General features: G+C 44.8%; 1 protein-coding gene across 3 annotated transcripts in view; it reads right to left on the bottom strand.

Moving 5' to 3' along the window:
• Positions 1-23,304, bottom strand: part of CARS1 (cysteinyl-tRNA synthetase 1) — a 465,335-nt gene that overhangs the window by 113,161 nt on the left and 328,870 nt on the right. The gene's annotated exons all lie outside the window — the stretch shown is intronic.

Genomic DNA, 23,304 nt, shown 5'->3' with positions numbered 1-23,304 from the left:
GGAAAGGAAAGAGCAGAGCACCGCTCTGAGAAGCAACCCTGCAAAGCGAAGGCGATATCCTCCCTGGAGGCAGAAAAACATGTGAAAAATGTTGTGGCAGACGACAAAGTCTGCAATCACAATCTATAACAGTGAAGGGAAACAAGTCCGGAACAGATGAGTAACGACAAATCACCCCAAGACAACACCATCAAGGAGTGTTGTATCCCCTGTAAAAAGCTAAGGGCTAAGGCACAGCCAAGAGACCCCAACCCTGAGGATTGCAGAGGAGTCAGACACCCCAAGCAATAAAAAAAGGGAGAAGATTATGAGTAGGCCCCACACTGGAAGAACCAGGGTGCAGGGATGCAAAATTACACATGAACCTACTGTCCAATTATCAGAAAAGAAGGAGTGGAACAAATAAACAGAACGAAGCATCCCACCAGGGAGTAAGTGAAAGAGGGCACCCGCAGAAGACAAATGCCACCCGGAGGGAGGCAAGTGCAGAAGACTAAGCTGAAGGGTCCTCGCAGAACAGGGAGGAAGGACGGGCCGTGAAGGAATCTGCGGCTAGAATCGTCTCTACCAGATACATCGTTATCGAAGGTAAGTAACTTGTACATCTGATAGATGCAACTAGCCGCAGATTCCTTAACGTAGCATAGATACCCTAGTCATACCCAGAGGTGAGGAGGGCTGCAAGAGAACCTCACCAGCTTGGAAAAACACAGGGCCCCAACAGGGCATGTGTCATGAGGACAGGAAGGACGGCCCAGCCCCCTTCAAGCAGAAGTCAGCAAGAACAAGGAGAAGGGGAGGCCAGGATACCACAAGCCTACCCGAGGAGCAAGGGTGTCCACCAGAAAACCCGGAGGGACAGACAGCACCAAGTGAGTACTAAAGGAAGAAAAGAACCACCTGCAAATCCAAGGAGAAGAGGTGGAACGGAAGCAGAGCCCGCCTCAGGAGCACACATACAGCGAAGGGGACAGCTGAACAGGTGTCAGCCCCGAGGCAGGGAACAAGGCAGGAACGGCCCCACAGCGATAAGCGCAGACGTGAGAAGGAAGAAACAGAGGCGCAAAGCTCCAGCAAAGCAAGGGACAGGAGCACACAGTTACACGCCGAGGCCCTCGGAGCTGGACCATAACTACCAGGTGTGCGCAGCAAGCAGCTGGTAAATACTATGAAGTAGCGTCCGGGTTGCCCAATTGCAAAATGCCAGTGGCCGTGGAGATGGCCCGGACAAAGGCTACTTTCGCCTCCGTAGGGCGTCGTGGGGGGGGGAAAGTAACTATTCTGTAGGCGAGGGTGCCTCGTAAGGTCGTTCTGGGGCTGGTCTGGATCTGGAAATGGAGGTGTTCGGTGGTAGAAGGGGAGTTGCTCGTGCTGGAGGTGGTGAGTCGGAGGGAGCTCTTGTGTGCGATGGCGAGTCCTCCTCCTGGGCGGTTGGGGAGGTCCTTCCTCTGGATCTTGTATCTGTCGGGGATGGCAGTGGCGATGTCAGGGCGGATAGTCTTAATGTACTATGGGAGGGTCTAGAGGACAGAAAAGTTCCTTACTGAAGCCAACACCCCTCCTACTGTGAGGGACAATGTGGGGGAGGCGAGGTGGGGCAGGAGAGAGTGCCACAGGGAGGTGTTGCAATCAAGCAGTCCAGACAATGGGGAAAGGGTCAATTAAGGGTAAGGGAAATTTCTAATGTATGAATACACATTTCTATCAGGCTAAACAGTATGCATGGTCCTGTGCCTTTAAAAGTAATAAAAAAGTTATAAAAAAATTAATAAAAAAAATAAAAAAAAGAACTGTGCACTTCTCTACTTTGATTTGTGCAAAATATGAAATGTGCAAAGCATCCCATCCCAAACCACTCATACTACTCCATCTTGCAGTGGACCTAGAGCTACCCATCTTCTCAAAGCACTGCATCCTTACTCTACCAGATTTCAACTCGGGTTGAGTGACACCATGTCTCTGCTGGGAATTCTGAGCACCTGCTCGCTCCCTTATGATGAATGAAAATTGTTCACTCCCACCATTAGAATAATTATTGGCATTATTCATCTGTCCTGGTACATGGTCACAAGAATTCAGAAAATAATTCCTGCAACATAAATATTGGTGAGATAAGACTACAGCAAATCTTTGTGCTCAACTTATTTAACGTTGCTGAAAAGCTGCTAAGTAATGTAAAAAGTTGCATCGCAGGTGTTGTGAAAACATCACTAATGTGGCCTTGCTAACAAAGCATTTGGCCACTAGTTTATATGGCTCATAGTTTTGAAAAAATATGTCCCAGGGGAACAAGCAGCTGTGTTAACAGTAAGTTTGTGCTTTAAAGGTAAACATCAGATAGAATATCACATTCCAGGGGGGCACGGAAACAGGATGCACTTCAAGGGAGCTCCGTCTCCCTGCAACAAAATCCTACACCATCCTGCCACAAGCATTTAGTGCCCCCACCAGTGTGACATATTTTTCCTGCATCCTGCTGTTCCCTGGGGGAAAGGGGCAACACTAGGCCGATCGTGCTGGCTTGCGCCCCTGGTGCGGACCTGCGGGGTGTGAAAAGGGCTGCATCACCCGAGGCCTAGGCGGGCCAGGAATCAACGTAGACCCCATGCTCATCAGGGCAGGTTCCTACTGAGGGGCAACTTTCCTGAGGCTAATTGGACAATTGCGTCATCCCTACCAGTTGGCGAGGGGGACCTGGACCGAGTGCCTATGCAATGCCTGGTGCTGGCCGGACAGGCGGCCCTCGGAAGGACCGGGTAGGCCCGGTCACGGATGTCGCAGGTAGGTCCTCTATTATCCCGGACCCCCTGACCCCGTGGTTGCTGGAGCGGGGGTGCCCGGAGTGTCGAGTATTTGGGGGGTAGTGCTATGGACCATCTACATGGCCGCTGCCAGGAGCTGCAGGCGCCTCTACTCTGGATGTGGCAGAAAGGAGGCACTGATTGCATTGTGGTTCAGGATGATGGCACCATGGATATCACTGAATCGGAGACCCAGAGGGTGCCTGATGTGCTGCTAAGTGAGACTGCGCTGGTTGGTGTGCCATCTGAGGCTCCCCCCCAGGCTAGTGGTGTTGTTCATGGCATGGTACCTCTATGAGGAACTTCTTTTTTCCCATTGGCCGTGGGGGGTAGAGCCTGGGGGGGTGGACTGCTGAAGCACTGAAAGAAATGAGGTGTTAGCTGTTCTCTCTGGTCCTCGTGGGAGGGTGACGGAGAAGCGTTTTAGGGCTCCTCAGAGTCATGTGAATAAGGGCAGTCCTATTACCGCTGAGAATTACCTATCCCAGAAACCTATTATCCTGCTATGGAGCGAGGTTGCTGTAAGCAGACTACTGCAGGATGCTAAGATTTGTGTGAAATATTACTTATTGCAGAATGGTGTGTACATGAGTGTGCGGATCTTAATTTAGGGGGGCTGGGAAGCAAAGGGTGATGTGTTGTATCAGGTAGGGGTGGGATGCGACAGTGTAAGTCCCGACACATCAATCTCTGTGGGCATGTATGAAGTGGTGGTTTGCTTTTATGTGTCTGTTGTGGGTTTGTTAGCATTGGGATTTGTTACGTTTTTTGCAATGTTTTTGTTGCCATAGTTTCACGGGAGGGGGCTGGGGTCATAATAGAGAAGGTATGCAGTTTTCTCCTTACTAAAAAGACGCAAAGTAGATATTGCTTGCCTACAGGAGACCTACCTTTCAGACGGGGAAGCCATGAAACTAAGACCTACCTTTCAGACGGGGAAGCCATGAAACTATCTAAAAAATGGAGAAGTCAGACTTATAATGCAATTTATTCCTGGGGTGTTATTTGGGTTGGGCCAGGGTGTACCCTTCGCCCTATTCTACATGGCGGTGGACTGTAGAGGGTCATTACCTCCTCAATCAAGGGAAACTTGATGGGATAGACATGGTAATTGTTAACACATCTGGATGAGGAGGCATATTATCCGAAAGTGCGAGACATGATTTTGCTGGCCCTGGATTCTCAGGGTCTATGGGCTGGGCACTTTAACTGTGTACTGAATGGCACGCTTGATAGACACCCTCCCTGGCTAAACACCAAACCAAGGATGACTGCAGCACTCCGGGAGGTCACAGATCAGCTTATGCTGTGCGACATCTGGAGAGCTCTACACCCAGAAACACAGGAATACATTTGTTATTCCCTGACGCAAGGCTAGATGGCATTCTGTTAAGCGCCTCTCTGGGACTCAGGATCTTTGTGGGGTCCCATCTGTCCCACCATTTATCTGATCATGCCCCTGTTTACTACGGGATTGGATGAGGGGGTAGTTCCCTCTCCATGTTAATCTGAAGGTTATCACCGGAGGCCCTCCAGGACCCACAGGGTCGGGAGCTCTTAAAACAAGCCTTGATGGATTTCTTTGGCTTTAATTGGTCCACGACGCTCACGAGGTCAACTGTATGGGAAGCAATTAAAGCAGTGATGCTTAAGCTTTTCTCTGTGGGGTTAGGCACACACTACAAGCCGAACTCACTCATAGGAAAGACGCGCTGGTGCATGTTCAGTACCAGATACTGGTGGGGGAGGAGGGTGACCAGAGGATTACGGTCTCGGGGGTGGGTTGCTGAGGTGAGGGACAGGCTAGAGAAGTACACCTCAAAATCCTAAAGACAAATTCTTCATAGGGAGGGAGACAGTTCTGGTGGTCTGTTGGCGTGGATACTTCGGCGAGAGGCACCTCGCTCCCCTATCCTGCATCCTAGATCCTCTAAGGGGTGGAAAGTTTATACGCAGGGGGACATACTGGAAACCTTCAGGTCTCATTTGGAACAGGTGTATCACTTTCCACTTCCACCTGATCCAAAACGCACTGACGCTTTCCTGATCTCCTTGACTCTTCCACAGCTGGGTGAAGTGAATGCTTGTGAGTTGGACGCCAACCTCACCCTGGAGGAGCTTTGTACGACACTGGGGCAGCTGCCTGGAGCTATAGCTTAGGACAGCAATGGTCTCCCTGCTGAGTTCTACCAGGCTTTCGCATCCGTACTCAACCAGTGCTTACTGGAAGTATAACTTGGTGTCAGGTCGACTACAGTTGCTCCCATTATCCATGCAGGAGGGTCGCATCACTATGTGCTGAGGCCCGGGTCGGATTCCTCTGACCCAGCTGCCTATAGACTGCTCACCATGATCAATACCGATAATAAAATCCTTTGCAAAGCTCTTGCTCTTCAATTATGCTAGGTGATTAGAAAGATAGTCCACGAACACCAATGAGGTTTTATACCCGTGCATAGTACCACCATGAACTTAAGGCACCTCATGCAGGTCTTACATGGTGTAAAGGGCCAGGAGGAAGAATTGGCTAAAACGTTTGATACAGTTGAGTGGCACTACCTCATGCGGGTGTTGGAGGTGATGGGATTTGGTGCCCACTTTTGTGCCTGGGTAGACCTTTTATATACAGATCCCACAGTCAGGGTGCGAGTGGGTCAGCTATGCTTTCCTTTTCACTAAAGCATTGGAACCATTGGCTATCCAAATCGAGCAGGCCAGAATGGGGTATCAAAATTGGGGACGTCACGCATCTGGTGTCGTTGAACAACAATGACACGCTATTTAGGTCTCGCCTAGGTAGCACTTGCGCGGTCTCTTAGAGACATGCTGTATTCAGAATATGGGCATAAAGCTCCGCCCCATTTCTGCCCATCTTTTTAATTGGCTCCTGCTCTTTGTAAATGGTGGCTTTTCATTTGTCAAAAGGCTTAGTAGTCCCTTCTTAGTACCGCCTTGTCTCTTCTTATAACCTCCCATGAGGACACCCCATTACATTTGTTGTTGCTCCCTAGGGTTTAATTACAGCCTGGAGGCACTATTTTGTTTTTTTAAGGCTTCAGGCAGGACACACACTCGGCCCTATGCTAGGCTGGCAGTTGTTACTTCACTCACTAGAACATCTCACATTTATATGAGACCATCTATAAATGTCCCTTTATCAGCTCCTCACAGAGTACAACCTAATCTGAAATTAATGTAATAATTCTTTTGTCACATTTCAAAGCAACTAGTTATATATATGGACATAGCTATTTGTATGTACTCGTAGAACTGTCTTGCATGCAATGCATTATGAGTAGGGTGGATTTACCATATCTTCTGCAGGGTGCAGTACCATATGTGACCAAAAGGTCACCCTGCAACATGGCTAGGAAAAAAACATTGCCATTATAATGCCAATAACTCCAACTTTATAGACATGCAGTGCTGGTGCCTTGCTCACTAGGGACCTCTAGGAGCAGCTTGGGGTGCTGCATAAGACCTGCATTACTGATGCCTTGCTCACTAGGGACCTCTAGGAGCAGCTTGGGGTGTGGAAATCTGAAATAATTTCTGTTAGCATAAGCTGAAACCATCTTGGTTATGGCATTCATTTTGTTGGCTTTGTAATTCTCCCATCCTCTGCTGCTGGTCTCTTTCCCTGCCTGTGCTGTCTATTTTAGTTGACTTCCTGACTCAGCTAAAAGCAATATGCATGCTAAAGAGTTTGTAGCTGCCAGAACACCTCGTCTCAGACTCAACTGTCAATCTCTTAGTGCTGCCATAAGCACTCTTGCTCCCCTCCCACTTTGCTGACTAAGTGATTTCCCATCTGCCCATGTTTGTCGGTAACTATTTCTGTTTAGGCCTGTACCTTCTATTTGTATCCACATGCTTACCAGTGCAGAAAAAGCTCTATATAAGGCCTGTGTTCTGTGACTTCAATGTACTACCTCAGGCAGCACTTGAGAGTGCTGTGTGGACGTAGTCCCACTCATGAGTGATTAATAAACTTGTTATTTGAATTCCAGCTTCAGTGCTAATCTCTATTTTGTTGGTCTAAGGACCTGTGGACAGAGAAGGGTGACCCCTGCACCGGTGTGCACATTGAAAAGCACATCTCCACAGTTGGCACCCGACACGTGGGTCCTCATCGGAGACACGGCCATCCAAAGGAGTGGTCTTGATGGAAGAGTGGAATATTGCTGAGGAGACGTCCTGCATGAGGAGATCCTTGCCTTTGCAGCCAAAGTGATTTTTCCGGTTTTCTCGATTTGACCCTCCAGGTGTTGACCGGTCCCGACTGAGGTATCCTTTGGCGTAAAATTTGCAGTGACCATTAGGTCAACCAAGAGATTGGCAGTTGGAGGTTGGAGACTCTTGTTTGGTAAGGTCGCTGAAGCGGCACTCTTGTTTGCTTGGCCAAGATTCTGGTTTTGCTTGTTTGATTTATCCTCTGCAAAAGATTAAGCCAGGTAATGCAGAGATTTTTCTCTACTTTTGAATATTTTGGAGACGTAATATTTTACAAAAACTTGGTAGCATGCCTGTTCCTAGCATACTCCGTAGGTTGTAATGCTGTCTTGGTGGTACCAAAATGGATTTAGAAAGAAGTCAGCCGGCTGCCCCAGAGGGGACACCTAATAGGCATATGTGCATTAAATACGGTATTTCTTCCATAATGAATAGTACACTATAGAACAAATATACGAAAAAGGATCCTGATCTACGATGGCCAGTTAATGGGTCATTTGATTTAAAAAAAAAAAAAAATCAGTATGTACAGCAGTGTTTGTTTAAACATAAGAGTCGACAAGATATGTTTGATTGTGTACAAATGTGGGAGAAAGAAGTGCAAGAGAGAGTGAGGAAAGAAGAAGCTATAGCAGAAAAAGAACAGCAAAAAGCAATATATCAAAAAGTGTTTGAATTAAAAAATAAAAAGATGAAAGCAATAAAAGAAACAGAGGAAAGGGAGCATCGTTTAGAGGTAACTGGCCAGTACCCTGTTAGGTGCCCCATTTATCCCATACTTAATAAACCTCAGGATGATTCCATCTTCTTAGATCGACCTCCACACCGTATAAGTTTCCTTCTGCCCCTGAGGATGATCTTTCTGAAGAAGAACATTTATCTTCAGACGATAAAGACATAGATAAGCAAGATGGGCAGAAGACTCGCTCTACTTTGACTGTTGACGAAAAAGTCACTATCAGATCCGCTTCTCACAAAGAAGCTTGTGGGATTACTTCTGCCTCAGATCTTGTAGCGATGGTTCAGCAGTGGAAGGATTTAGAGCAGTTATATTTTGCAGAAAAGTTCGCTTGGGAAGTAATACTTAATTTTAGAAACATTTCAGAAAATCTAGAGCCCAGTGATATAAATTTTGATTATAAACAATTAAGTGATGGAACTTTCCTTTTTTTAGATATACCTGATTTAATTAGGCGAGTGGTTAAATTACGACATGATACACAATGTTTAAAAGCAGAGCAAAAATCAGCTAGTAAAGATAAAACCGCACAAACAGTTCAGACCCCAGTGCAAAAAGAGGAAGTTACGGGGACAGATAAATATCCTAATGATACTATAGTTACTGTGAAACCAATGCGTGAAGCTGCGCCTTTGTATGTTCCTCCGAAGGGTGTGGGAACAAGTGCCGACAAAGATTCAGATGATGCAAAGGGATATTTTGTTTATAATTGGGTTTATACTCCTTGGAGTAGAGCATACGTTATGGCTCTTAAGGCTGCTATGCCCGAACCGCGGAAAAATCCGGCCGCTTTTTATGAAGGAGTAGAAGGAGCCATTAGCTCCTGCACTATGACTTTGCCAGATATTGATATGTTTTTTGGACTTATTTTACCCCCTGATATGTGGAGATCAATTCGGAAGGTAGATGACAATGTAGCATATGGTGATACTTGGGTTCTTTTAGGAGAAATAGATGCAGCTAGGGAACCTGCACGGAAACCACAACAGGAGATATTAGATCTTCCCAAAGCGATTGTGACTACATTGAAAACTCTCATACCCCCTACGAAAATATATTGGACAACGTTAGCGTCTTGTAAACAAAAAGCAGATGAGTCAGTTTCTGATTTCTTTCCACGATTTGAAGAAACATTCCATGACTTTAGTGGGCAGTAATTGACAGATGACACCGGTAAGCATTTGTTCGTCGACAAATTTGTCGCTAACATGTTGCCAGAAATAGCTAGTCGCCTTAAGGCCAGTGAGAGTTTGTGGACTACATCTTCCCCAGTTTCCCTTTTGACTATGGCCCAGTATTATGAGCATCAGGAATTGGAAGCAAAAGGCAAAGAGGATAAGAAGGTAAAGGATTTAAAGACGAAAGTTATGTTGGCTCAAGTATATGGTCCACCATTCAGAGGTGGTGGTAGAGGCGGACGTGTAGTATATACCCCTGGTGTACCCTCTTTCTCTAGATCAACTTTGTCTTCTGATCAGTGTGCTTATTGTAAAGAGATTGGACATTGGCGTTCGGAGTGCCCCCTTTTGCGAGGTCAGCAGTATCAACGGGGTATGAGAGGACGCCCAGGGAATTCAGGAAATAGGGGAGGAATAGGACCTCGCCCCTGGTTTGAGGCAGTTGAACACAGACCAAATTATTCTAATACCTTTGATAGACGAAATCAATATCAAATGTCTGATTATTCGTCTGTTGGTCTTGGGGATTCTGATTATGCATAGGAATGCCTAGGTTGGGGTAAGGAACCGGTTGAGGTCCCAGTAGATCAGAAAGGTCCTTATGTTGATACAAATGTCTTGGGCTCTACTGATGAGTTTCTGGTTTATACAGGAGCTACTCTTAGTGCTCTGTCTAAAAAATTGGTTCCTAGGGCTCCCCTGTCTGGCGCAATGATAACATTGATAGGATTCAATGTGACACCTACATCAAGCCCACTGTCACAGCCACTTGCATTTAGTCTTGATAAATTCACTGCAGCATGTCCATTTTTGCTCTCCCCTACCACGCCGGATAATATTGTGAGTGTCGATATGCTTAAACATTTTCGTGCTACAATATGTTGTTCCCCAGAAGGTGTGCGTGTTATTTTAAATGATAACTATCCAATGGTTGAGAGGTCGTGTCTCATTAAAGAGGATATCGCTCTGGCATCTTTACCTAGTACTTTATGGGCTACATCAGATACTGATGTGGGACAAATGGTTATTCCACAGACTACATATTCAAGTGAAAGAAGGTGCTTCATTGCCTCGACTGCTCCAATATAAAATATCTCGGGAAGGCAAAGAAGCATTGACGCAGATTATTCAGGATTTGATCAAGGTGGGGGTTGTGGAAGAAGTCCCTTATAACATTTGTAATAGCCCTATTCTTCTTATTTTGAAAAGAGACACTGATACTAAAATGTATAGATTCATTATTGATTCGCAGGAGGTTAACAATATCCGGTAGTTTCTGACATCACGACACTTCTTACTATGTTTCCTCCTACTGCCACTACATTTAGTGTAACTGATCTGAAAAATTTGTTTTTTTCAATACCTATTCACCCTGACAGCCATTATTTGTTCGGCATCACTTTGAATATTAGATCATTCAGATTCTGTTGAGCTCCACAAGGGTATACAGAGAGTCCTAGCATTTATAGCCAGGCATTGAAAAGGCAGCTTGGTTCTTTCCCTGTCTCGACAGGGGTGGCTCTTATTCAATATGTCGAAGACATCATGCTGGCTGCCGATGTCCCTGAACAGTGTAAAGAAGGAACACTGTCATTATTGTCATTTCTTACCTCTCATCGTCACAAAGTCTCTTGGAAGAAATTGCAATTATGTAGACAGCAGGTTACCTATTTAGGTCACCTCCTGTCTAAGGAGGGACGTGCACTCACACCCGACCGCATTCAGACCATTTTAGACACTCCTGTGCCCCGTACTCAGAAGGATGTTTGTGCACTGATTGACCTTACTTCCTTTTGTAGGTAGTGGATCCCTGGTTTCTCGTACATTATTAAATCCTTGTTGGCCCTTTTGACTAAAGACACCCCGATGCCTCTCCCATGGACTACTGAATGCCAGAATCCCTTCCAACAGCAACGTCAAGCGCTTTGTTCTGCACCAGTATTAGGAACTCTAGACTACACAAATACTTTCACACTCTATGTACACGAGAGGGAAGGTTGACTCTGAATCCTGCTACATTATTGCCACTTCCAGCTACTCAGTCTCAGTCACAAGAGTTACATGACTGTATATCCCTTACTGAAGAACAAACACAGGGTTGTGTTGATCTACAAGATACACCTCTTTCTAGTGTTGATGGGGGAATTGTGGGTTGATGGGTCCTGCCTGAAGTTGCCTGATGGTACTACATCTGCTGCTTATGCAATTACAACACTTCAGACAGTAGTTGAGACGGCTCGCATCCCACAGAAGTCAGCTCAAGCAGCTGAGTTGCTAGCACTGACAAGAGCATGTAAGCTAAGTACAGATTTGCTTGTTAACATTTACACTGATAGCCGATACACCTTTGGAGTGGCTAATGATTTTGGGCAACTCTGGAAAGAAAGAGCCTTTCTTACTTCACATGGGACACAAATAGTGCATGGGGAATTAGGACATAATCTCCTTACTGCCTTGTCTTTTCCTAAGAAAGTAGCAATTGTTAAATGTAGCGCACACTAGAAAGTGATCGATAAAATAGGAGCAGACAATGCCTCTGCAGAAAATGCACCCCTCACCGAGCATTTCTCGAAATATGGCCACAGTTGTAATGATCTACAGTGGTTCATCTTAGAGAAGATTTCTGGAAACAAGAGAGGGGGAGATCTAAATAAAAAACGGAAACTTAGAGAACAGTGGTTCATATGTAAATTTAATACAATATTAAAGGGCCTTAATTCCCGAGAAGATTGGATGTCCATCATATGTTAAAAACATCTATGACAATTGGGTATTTATAACAATAAGTGACCCACTTTGATAGCAATAAGACCTGCCAGAGGTGGTATATAAACACAAGCGACTCAGTCTGATAGTAACATGTTCTGCCAGTGGGATTGTACTAACAATCAGTAGGCTCTATGTGGAGAGATGTTGGAATAGCTAATCTGAGCCTAAGAAGTAAAAATAAAACATTGAATAAATCTAACACATCAGATAGATTACATTAGAAAAGGTCTATACTGAGAAATTAGAGTACAAATTGGACAGTTTTCCTAAAACCCCCCCCTTTTTTTTACTGACACAACAAAGTCGAAGAACATGAAAAATCGTTGAGGAACGATATAGACAAACAAATAGAACATATTAATCTTAAATGTATAGATCAAAGGACTATAGGTAGAATGTATTTATTTTACCCCATAAGATTATGAGATCATAGACATGTGATGACTGTGTGAAGGAATTATTATCTTTGATAAATACGGTTACTGATCTCAGGGAACAATAAAGTTCTACGTTGTTTTTAAAAAAAATATACAAACGCACAAAGCACGTTACCTTTACGTACTAGAGACGCTGCAAGTAGAAAAAATACGGTAGAGACGGAAATACGTGACGTTGGGACGCCGGAACTGAAATATTTAAAAGTCAAGGTACCGGAAGCCAGGATTGAAAGAAACAAACGAGAACCGAACGGACGGGGAGAACACGCCGTGTTACATCTTGGAAACATTAGGTAAGGATGCTTTAAGTAACGGAGTTAGAAAATGAGAGGTCTCGTACTGACTAAACTATAAGTGGGTAGATGTACGGGTTGTAACCAGGGCAGATATAGAAAAGACATTTTGCTAAAGCTCACAACAGTAGGCAGATTGGCTAACCACGAAACAGACGCTGTAACTACAAAATAATCATGATAAAGTATTGAAAATCAAATTATGGTAGATTGTAGATGAGGATTTCCCTTCTAGTAGAATAAGAGTATATTCAGTGTCAGTTCGGGAAAAATAAGGGAACAAAAATTATAGGTGTTGTTTGTTTCCTCTTTAGAAATATTTAATCAAACGACACCAAGAGAAAGAAGGTGAAAACCATTAGAAAACCTCCCCAGACGGTGTGCTTGCATATACATACGGAAAACCGTTCCAAAAATACCGTTCCAAATAGAATTAAAAGGATAAAGACTTTAAAAAGGTGATGTACTCAATTATAATGTAAAGAACTTTGTTCAATTTTTAAAGTTGAAACCGTTAAAACAATGTACGTAATTATTTATTGATAGACGCAATTGTATACAACCACAAATTGATTCCCTCCATATCACCATAGACGTATATATTGAAAAAACGCAGGAAGGTGTATATGTAAAAAAGTTGGGAAACAATTGTGGACGTAAATGACAAAGTCTTATTGTCTAGTGTACACTCTCGTACAAGAAATTATCAATTGTGATGTATATGTGTTTTTAAAATCATGCTGACATAGATCATTGGATACTCAGTATCTAAGATTTCTATTTTTAATTAACTTTATGATATAATGTATGAATAATTGTCGGTTTTTAATAAATTGAAGAAGCAAATACGGTTGTTATACATTTTTTTGTGCCAATATTGAACAAATTGAAGTGTGTGTCTGTAAGTGGATGAGAATATTCCCAAGTTAGATAGAATCTTTTAATTGTTTTTCCCAAAGGACAATATTGTTTAAATTGTTCAGCTTTGAACCCTAGTCCTTTGGGTTACCAAGGGGTCCCTCTCTTCTTTCATATAATGCCTCTGCAGATCACACAGCTCGACAGACCGCAATGCAGCGAAGTACCACATCTATGTAGTCAAATCACAGACTGAACGTTGGCATGATGCCAGGTAAGAAGTGCTGGACATGCAACAATCTGCTTCTGATGAAGAATTAGACCAATGGTCTAAGGAGGGAGCATTGGATGATGAGGGCTGTTGGAGGAATAAAGAAATGACAAAATGGAAGTTATCCGCAGCCTATTTACACCCTATGATTCACATGGCACATGGGCCGGCACATGTTGCAGCATCCTCAATAGCAAAGCAACTTATGCAAGTTTGGGATCATCCAGAGATTGTCGGTAAGGCTAAGAAACTAGTCTAGTCCTGTCTGATCTGTCTCCAGTATAATTCTGGAAAGGGAACACAAACTCCAACAGGAGGGTTTGCAATACCTACTGCACCTTTTGAGGTCCTGCAAATGGATTATATCCAGCTTGAACGCTGTAATAATCTGAAGTATGTTCTGGTAGTGGTTTGTGCGTTCATAAATGGGTGGAGGCATATGCTACGAAAGATAATACAGCTCTTACTACAGCAAAGGTGCTCCTAAAGGAGTTTTGTGGCGTGACAGCAGACCCCACTTTTTTGGGCAACTTGTTGAGTATCTCATGAAAGGGTTGGGGACGAAGCAGAAGTTTCATACTGCTTTTCACCCCCACTCAGCAGGACTAGTGGAACGTTACAATTCTACCCTGAAATTAAAATTGGCCAAGATACAGGCGTCCACATCTTTGAAATGGCCTGATGCACTGCCTTTAGCATTGCTATCCATTAGATCAATTCCACATACACGATCTGGCCTCACACCGTATGAGGTGTTTTTTGGAAGGTAAATGAATATTTGGGGGATTCCTAAGCCATGCCCTATGTATTGATGGATGACTGTTTGTCTCAGTTGACTGACAGTTTGTCTTCTATTTATCAACAGGTTTGGGAGACTCTTCTAGACAGGTGAGGCCCTGAGCAGGTGCTGCTGGCTACCAGGACTGCAGTTCGAGTGACAAACCGGAAGAACTGGATCCATGCGACACACTGTCGAAAAGTGTTGCAAGACCCAGTGAGCCCAGCTGCGTTGGCAGTTCACCGCTATATCCTGGTTACCGAGAAAGGACAAGTCACGTCACCTGAAGGATCAGAGGAAGTCTTCCCGGACGACACGATTCATGGTACATCTAGATATCAGCTGCGACCCGGGAAGAAAGACACTTCGTTGCTGAAAAAGACTGTTTGAGCCACTGTCCTGGGTGGTTAAAGACTACTACAAAGGGGGTTAGTCTATTAGTGACTAATCGTCCCAACGTTAGTGAAGAAACCATCGCCTGCCAAGGACCTTAGGGCACCATCTGTTTAGTTGTTTGTCGACAAAATAAATATGCCCAAGAAGAAGAAGCCAACTGCTGCAAGAGTTTGTAGCAAAAGAACAAGGATTGCTACTGGACATACCTTGACTGTTGTTACTGTTGCTATAATAACATGGATTGTAGAGGAAGTAGCTCTTGTCTGAAATCTATTGACTGCTACTACTCCGGTCCCCATTGAGCATCAGTACTTCACTCTTCCTTATTATGAGCAGAAGCACAGAATGTCCTACCTCAATAACACTTTCATTCAGATGTTGCACCATACACACAATGCTACAAACGTTACTAACTGCTGGGTATGTGGAATGATGCCAGCTCATCAGAAAAAGGGAGGGACACCTTTTATTCCTTTGCTGTTTTCACATAATGGCTCTTGCAGAGCCTGGTTTGCACTATTGTGGGCTTCTCATATCACTAATATTACTTACTTTGATGTTGGAAGACTTAACGCTCAGTTGAATAAAGTCTGTTACCCTGATGAGGAAGGAGATCCACTAGCTATAGAAACTTTATGGGAAATGGAGGAGTATCGTCGAGGAAATTTCTCCACACACTATGTTTTCCAGAAAACACGCGAACCATCAAGGGAAATGGGCCTCCTGTTATTACTGTTACTAGAGCTCGAGCGGATCTCTATGTAAGCAGTATTGGCAATATCCCAGTGGGAAAAAGTGACTGTACTTTAGTGTTAAATATTACTGGAATGAACAATACCAGTTTTCTGTCCTCACACAACAACTATTTCATTTGCGGAAGTAAAGGTTATCATCTACCTATTAGTTGGTCCGGCATCTGCTACGTGTCCTTTTTGCTTCCACCAGTGTTTTTGGCACCTGCATCCTACCATAAAGACTATAAACTGTATAATGATATTTCTAAGAGCCAATTCAAGAGGACAATAAATAATGATGAGGTGGATCAAAGTGATACTGCACTGCAGCAGTATATTGACTTTAATTTGGGACTATTCTTCTTTGTTGGTGCTGCCTTAAACAGCAGAAAGATCAGGCGCTTGACACGTGTTGTAGAGGCTGTAACCAATCAGACAGCAATGGCGCTTGGAAATATCACAGAAGAACTACAAATTGCGAGAATTGTGACACTCCAAAAAAAGGATGGTCCTTGATGTCATCTTGGCTGACCGTGGTGGAGCATGTCGCATCATCGGGAGTAGCTGCTGCGTTTATATCCCTGACCACACCCCTTCTGTTTTTGATGCAATCTCCAAGATGCACGAAATAGCCACTGAAATCCACCAGGATTCAGGGACTTGGACTTTGACTGAATGGTTATGGAACATGTTAACTGTATGGGGTCGGAAACTATTGTCAGCCCTATGTATAATTTTTCCTATTCTTTTTACTTGTTGCCTATGTATTCAATGTGGCCCAATGCTCTGTTCCCTATGTATTTCTACTTGCACCTCATGTATACCGACTAAACGAAATGTCACAAATGTAAATGTTCGCTTGGCAATGGACTAAGAAATTACTGAATTTATGCAGATAGATGTGCACAATGTTTTCCGTACTCCCTCAAAAGCATAGGAAGATGTCTTCAGCATATGCTAAAAGGGTCATCTGTGGAAATCTGAAATAATTTCTGTTAGCATAAGCTGAGACCATCTTGGTTATGGCATCCATTTTGTTGGCTTTGTAATTCTCCCATCCTCTGCTGCTAGTCTTTTTCCCTGCCTGTGCTGTCTATTTTAGTTGACTTCCTGACTCAGCTAAAAGCAATATGCATGCTAAAGAGTTTGTAGCTGCCAGAACACCTAGTATCAGACTCAACTGTTAATCTCGTAGTGCTGCCATAAGCGCTCCTGCTCCCCCTCCCCCTCCCACTTTGCTGACTATGTGATTTCCCATCTGCCCATGTTTGTCGGTAACCTTTGCTGTGTAGGCCTGTACTTTCTATTTGTATCCACATGCTTACCAGCGCAGAAAAAGCTGTATATAAGATAAGGCCTGTGTTCTGTGACTTCAATGTACTACCTCAGGCAGCACTTGCGAGTGCTGTGTGGACTTAGTCCTACTCACGAGTGATTAATAAACTTCTTATTTGAATTCCAGCTTCAGTGCCAATCTCTATTTTGTTGTTCTAAGGACTCGTGGACAGAGAAGGGTGACCCCTGCACCGGTGTGCTCATTGAAAAGCACATCTCCTCAGGGGTACTGCACCGAGACATGCAGTGCTGGTGCTTTGCTCACTAGGGACATCTAGGAGCACCTTGCGGTACTGCATTGAGACATGCAGTGCTGGTGCCTTGCTCACTAGGTACCTCTAGGAGCAGCTTGTGGTACTGCACCTAGACATGCAATGCTGGTGACTTGCTCACTAGGAACTTCTAGGAGCAGCTTGCGGTATTGCACCTAGACATGCAGTGCTGGTGCCTGTCTCACAAGGGAGCTCTAGGAGCAGTTTGCGGTACTGCACCTAGACATGTAGTGCTGGTGCGTTGGTCACTAGGGAGACCTCTAGGAGCAGCTTGCTATACTGCAAAATGCAGTGCTGGTGCCTTGCTCACTAGGAACCTCTAGGAGCCGCTTGCGCTACAGCACCTAGACATGCTGTGCTGGTGCCTTGCTCACTAAGGACCTCAAAGAGACATACAATGTTGGTTCCTGGCTCACTACGCAAGCATTTGCAATGCACTAGGTCTAGCATTACTATAGCATGAGCTATAGGCGTTGCATTATTATTTGCAACGCCAATACCTCAAACTATCAGTAATGCGAGACCTTTTGCATTGTAAATGCTTGTTTATCTTTCGCCACCTCAGCAATCCCAGCATTAAGCTACCTGGGAGAGATCGTGGCCCTTACACCACAGAAGCGTCTCTAATGTATCGGACTGGCCTTCGCTTCTCCATGCAGTTTTGGAACCAGCTCCCTTTCTTGCTTATGGGTCGAATGGCCCTCTCCAAGATGGTGATCCTACCGAGATGCTTACATTTTATTCAGCATGCCCTGGATATAAGCCTTCCGGAGGTAATTTCCTCCTTAGCTTTAAAGACTGCTAACTTCACGATTGTCGGCGACCTCAATCTGCATATGGACGCGCCACTTTCCAACTCGATCCTTAGCTTGCTTGCTGATCTTGAGGCGTTCCAACTGATTCAAATGGTACAATCCTCTACTCATATAGGTGGCCATCTATTGGATCCTGTTTTGACAAACCTTTCTACGAATATTTCAGTGCTCCATCCCAGACCCATGGCATGGACTGACCACCATCTCATTGAATTTCGTATTACAACCTCCTGCTCCCTTCCTAAAAACAATCCCTCCGCCAGTCTTAGACGCCCCTGGAGAAACTTAAATCTAGAGCATTTCCATCAGCTCCTGATGAAATTTCATCCGCTACCCCCCACTGAAGTTTCCCGCGGCTATGACAGCTTTTGCGAGTGGCTAAATAACGCATTGGATTCACTTATTCCGGCTAAGTGGAGTAAGACCAGATCTAGCCCTTCTCACCCCTGGTATAATGATTCCCTCACATCTCTTAAAATCTCCTGTAAAAAGGCAGAACGCGCGTGGCGTAAAACGTATGATACTGACCTCAAGGCAGCCTATAGGGCTTGCACTAGAGTGTATCATCGGGCCATATGTGCGGCCAGGGCGGCTTTTTACTCTCAGGAGATCAAGAATAGCATCAATCCCACCAAGGTCATTTTCAGGGTATGTAAGGACCTTACCAGTAAAAGGACTGATACTGCTGCCCTTCAACCCTCTATGACGCACTGTGAGGATCTAGCCTCATTTTTTGTCGAAAAGGTGGAGGCTATCTACAAGTCATTTGCCCAGCTTCCTATTGCAGAGACTAGCCCTACGTCACTGGTTCATAAACCATTACTGATTATTCCTAGTCCAACCTTGGATGAATTCTCTGCCTTGACGACTAAAGTTAAATCCGGCTCCCCGGATGATCCCATGAGACCATCTCAATTCCGGGAATTCGCTGAAGGCTGCTTTCCTGCTCTTCATGGTCTCATTAATTTGTCCTTCAGCACGGGTAGTGTCCCTAAAGCTTGGAAACAGGCGACGGTTATTCCAATTCTTAAAAAACCCGCCCTTGATCCCACCAAGCCTGAACACTACCGACCTATTTCCCTTCTGCCCTGGCCAGCTAAATTAGCAGAAGCTCATGCTAATGCTATTCTATCTTCTCACTTGCAGGAAGCTAATATATTGGACAATTCCCAAAATGGGTTTCGTGCTGGCCACAGCACAGAAACTGCCCTCCTGGCTGTGGTGGAACACATCAGGCAGCTGCTAGATCTGGGTCAGACGGCGGCACTGATCCTTTTGGATCTCAGTGCCGCCTTCGATACGGTGTCTCACCAGATTCTTTTACACCGCCTGATGGAAGCAGGAGTGGGAGAGGTGGCACTTGAGTGGTTTCGCTCTTTTCTTAAAGATCGAGCCTTTAAGGTTTCCACACCCCCTTTTGTTTCTGCTTCACGCCCCATACTCCAGGGTGTTCCCCAAGGGTCGGCCCTGAGCCCTACATTGTTTAACCTATATGTTCAGCCATTAGCGGAGGTAGCCCATAGTTTTGGTCTCTCCTTAGTGTCATACGCCGATGACACGCAGCTGGCGGTGGCTCTCAATGGTGACCACAACATGGATGCCCCCACCTTTCAGTCAGCTCTAACAGCTGTGGCTGGCTGGATGGCGAACAATCGACTCCAACTGAATGCCTCTAAGACCGAGGTTATTATTTTTGGTAGGGAAAGTGAATTATGGGGAGATCAGTGGTGGCCTTCCGATCTTGGCCCCGTCCCCTCCCCTGTAACTGAGGTTAGAAACCTTGGGGTGTGGTTCGACCATAAGCTCTCTTTTACTTCCCACACAAAACGTGTGGCCGGTACCTGTTTTGGTACCCTGCAGTGTCTCCGACCAATTTTTAAGTTCTTCGATGCGGAGACCAGACAGATTATTGTCCAAGCCCTGGTTCTCACCAGACTAGATTATGCTAGCTCCCTGTTTCTGGGCCTTAATCAGGCCGAGTTATCTCGTCTTCAGAGAGTTCAGAATGCGGCAGCTAGGATGCTTGTTGGCCTTCCGAAGTTTGTCTCGGCCCGTCGGACTATTCAGGATCTTCATTGGTTGCCGGTGGGGCAGAGAATTAAGTTTAAAGCTCTCTGCTTAACTTTTAAGATTCTCAAAACAGCCTCCCCTCCCATCCTTGCACAGACTATCCAGCACTATGTTCCTGCCAGAGCTCTCCGCTCTGCTGGATCTAATTTGGCCATTGTGCCACGTTTCCAAAAATCTAGGATGGGCGGACGCTCTTTCTCAGTGTTGGCGGCTACTCTCTGGAATTCTCTGCCTGCCCCTCTGCGTTCCATCCCTGAGTTGCTTCCTTTTAGAAAGGCACTTAAAACTTTCCTTTTCACCACAATCTAGGCCCATCTTTTCCATTTTTTCTGTCGTGTTGTGTTTACTATTCTCCAAAGCGCCGGGACGCCACTTTGCTGCGGCATCCGTGCGCTATATAAAATTATATAACATAACATAACATAACATATTTTACCCCCGGCGGAGTTTTGGCATCTGCATTCTCTTCTTAACACACTAATCTGGGCTAGGGAACAGAGCAGAGTGGTGAGGGGCATACTCTTTCGGCTATTGGAGGGGTGGGGGGTTAGCAGTTCCTAATCTGGAACAATATTACCTGGCCTCCCTGGTGTACTATGACGCACATTGGTATGAGGAGGGCAACTGCGAGAGATCGCTGTTGGCAGATGTGTCAAGGGTCGCCTCTCTCCCACAACTCTTGATGACCAGGGGTCAGAGTGTGGCTCCAGTCCCATACACCGTACAACGCACTGCATCCATATGGGAAGGCACCGTGCAGGTGGTCCTGTGGAAAGCTCCCTTCGCCAGAGACTTTGTATTCTGGGATTTGCTGGCCTTCGGGGTGTTGTTGGGAGTTGGTGGATGTCTTGGTCTGGAGGGAAGGTGGCTGCTATGTACTAGGGGACCAGTTCCCCAATGAGGAATAGATCAAATTTGAGGCAGCACATTTACGTTTTTAAGTAGGACAGTTCCTTCAATGTGCTAGTATTTCAGTCATAGTGTGGGAGCTATGGCCTACATTTCTGGTGGCTCCGACCATGTCGCTGACTTTTCAGGGCCTGTTGGTGGTCACCATTTAGTCTTCCTCCTCTACAGGGCCATGATCGAAGATCAGCTATGTGTCTCGTTTCCTGCTCAGGAGACTTTTGGTTGTGAGTGCTGGATCGACTGACAGGTGTGGTGCGGACACCTGTTGCCACAGACCCTGCAATATGCCTGTTGGGAGACACTCCCCATCAGAGAGACCAGAAAATGGCTTTTAAATTCCTACACCTAATGATGCCTCTGGCTAGCACGGACAGAGTGCGGAGCGATGGCTTGTGTATATGGTTGAATGGGCAGTGGCTGAGGAGGTACACTGTAGGCGCGATTACATGGTCGAGGAGAACTTAGAGGTGTGGGCGTATTCATTAACCTGGAAGACAGTAAGGGTACCTGACCCAGTTCCTATCAAGATTGTTGATTCATGTTGCAAATTTCTGATCTGAAGCGGTTGTATGATTCTATACTTTGTACATGTTAATGTACAACAGGGACATAGTCTAGGTGTGAAATTGATTTGCATATCACCTGTAACTATCTGCCCTACTTGTGACAAAGTCTATCAGCAGGGGCTTCACGGAGGAAATAAGCCAAGAACAAACCATGGAAACTAGCTAAGGTATTTGAAAACTAGAATAATGAAAATCCCTTAGTAATAAATCAGGACCTTTATGAAGGCTAATAAAACATGTTTCCTGTCTATAGCGGGAAGAAGTGCATTGTCCAACAGACTATGGCAGTAAGAGTATAGCTTATGATTATTAGCTGTCTTAGGTAGCAGAGTATCAAGTTTATAAATCATAGAGCATTCACGCAAGCAATGGTATGAAAAGACGTTATGGTTTCCATTAGGTAGTTTCTTCTTCTGAGGTCTTCAAAGAATGTAAAGAGAGGACTGAATTTTGATGTACAATACAATCATTTGGGAAGGGTTGGTAACAAAAGTTTGAACTCAGTTCAGTCCAATACACTCAGTTTGATTTTTGGGCTAGGAGAAGATCTCCTGGGACCATGGTAGCACTCGATTTAGGACTTGTGGCAGCAAAAATCACCAACGAGGACTTGTTAATGCATTTCTGCAGCCTGCACACAGCTACATTTACAGCAAAAAAATTATAAAAAATAATAAAAGGAGAGGGATGAGATAATGAAACAAAAAAGCCCTTGTTTGTCCCATTTTGACAGACTGATTGTTACATATAATCTGGAAGAAGATTAGTTAGTCTGTAATGGTCTATAGCACAAATATTTATAAAGAAAAGGTGTGGGAACAAATGATTAAAACATCATCTGCAATGGATTGAGTGATCACCTTGATTTGTAGGCATTCGGGCATCGGTATGCATGGGGTATCTGTATAGCGCAAGCCTAGCCAAAAGGCAGCGTAGCACTGGACAGGCCAAGATACAAAGAGTGACTGGAGGAGTAGCTGAGTTCTCAGAGCAGAAGTGGACTATTACTGGGACATGATTTAGTCTTCTTTAAAGAGGTGTGCCTTCAGCTCCTTTCTAACTTAGAATAATGTTGGGAGAGGGTTGATGGATATGGGGATGTCAGTCCAGATGCTGGGTTCATTAATGGAGGCCTTTTGCCTTGCCTTCTTGCACTTTTTTTGTGTCTAGTCTGGTTGTGCCCTGGCTGTGGTTGTGTGCCAAGACCCCACCAGTGGCAGTGAGTTAGTGAGTCAGATTTTTTTTGGGAGGGGAAGGAGAGCAAGGAGGGGGCAAAGGGAGGTGGTTGGAGCGGGGAGTTCTAAAGTGAGCTTGTCATAATTTGTTGATGCTGAAGGACAGAGAGGAGAGGCAGTGAAATTCCAAGTGGGGTTGGGGAGTTGAAGAAGGCGACTTTTAATTGGGTATTTACTTACATAAATTAGGTTTCGTTATGCACCCTTAAATGCGTATTACAGTGTTTGGTGAGATGAGAACCAAAAAATCAAATGCTGTATGAGAGTTTGGATTCGCAAAACCTAACAAACGCTTTATGTAATTGTCCAGTGTTAAAAGATATGCTAAGACATTACACAATGAACCCTTTTAGTGATAATAATGTCCACACAGTGCATTACGTTTTCACATTTGTTTCGAACGATTGTCTAATGAGGTATGTACGAACTATATTTTTAGATTCTTTTAAATGCACATTTAGCATCCCGTAGTGAGAGTTTAGCAACAAATTATTTCAGCTTCTGTGACATAAGATGCCTGCCACAAAAGTGTACAATGAGATTATGCTATGATGAATAAAGTACACAACTGTTTTATTACTGACTGCTAATAAAAGTTTATGCTTAATGTAACCT

This window comes from Triturus cristatus, chromosome 3_1 (assembly GCF_964204655.1).
Source record: "Triturus cristatus chromosome 3_1, aTriCri1.1, whole genome shotgun sequence".
NCBI lineage: Eukaryota > Metazoa > Chordata > Amphibia > Caudata > Salamandridae > Triturus > Triturus cristatus.
This window is presented reverse-complemented; position numbering and strand designations above follow the sequence as displayed.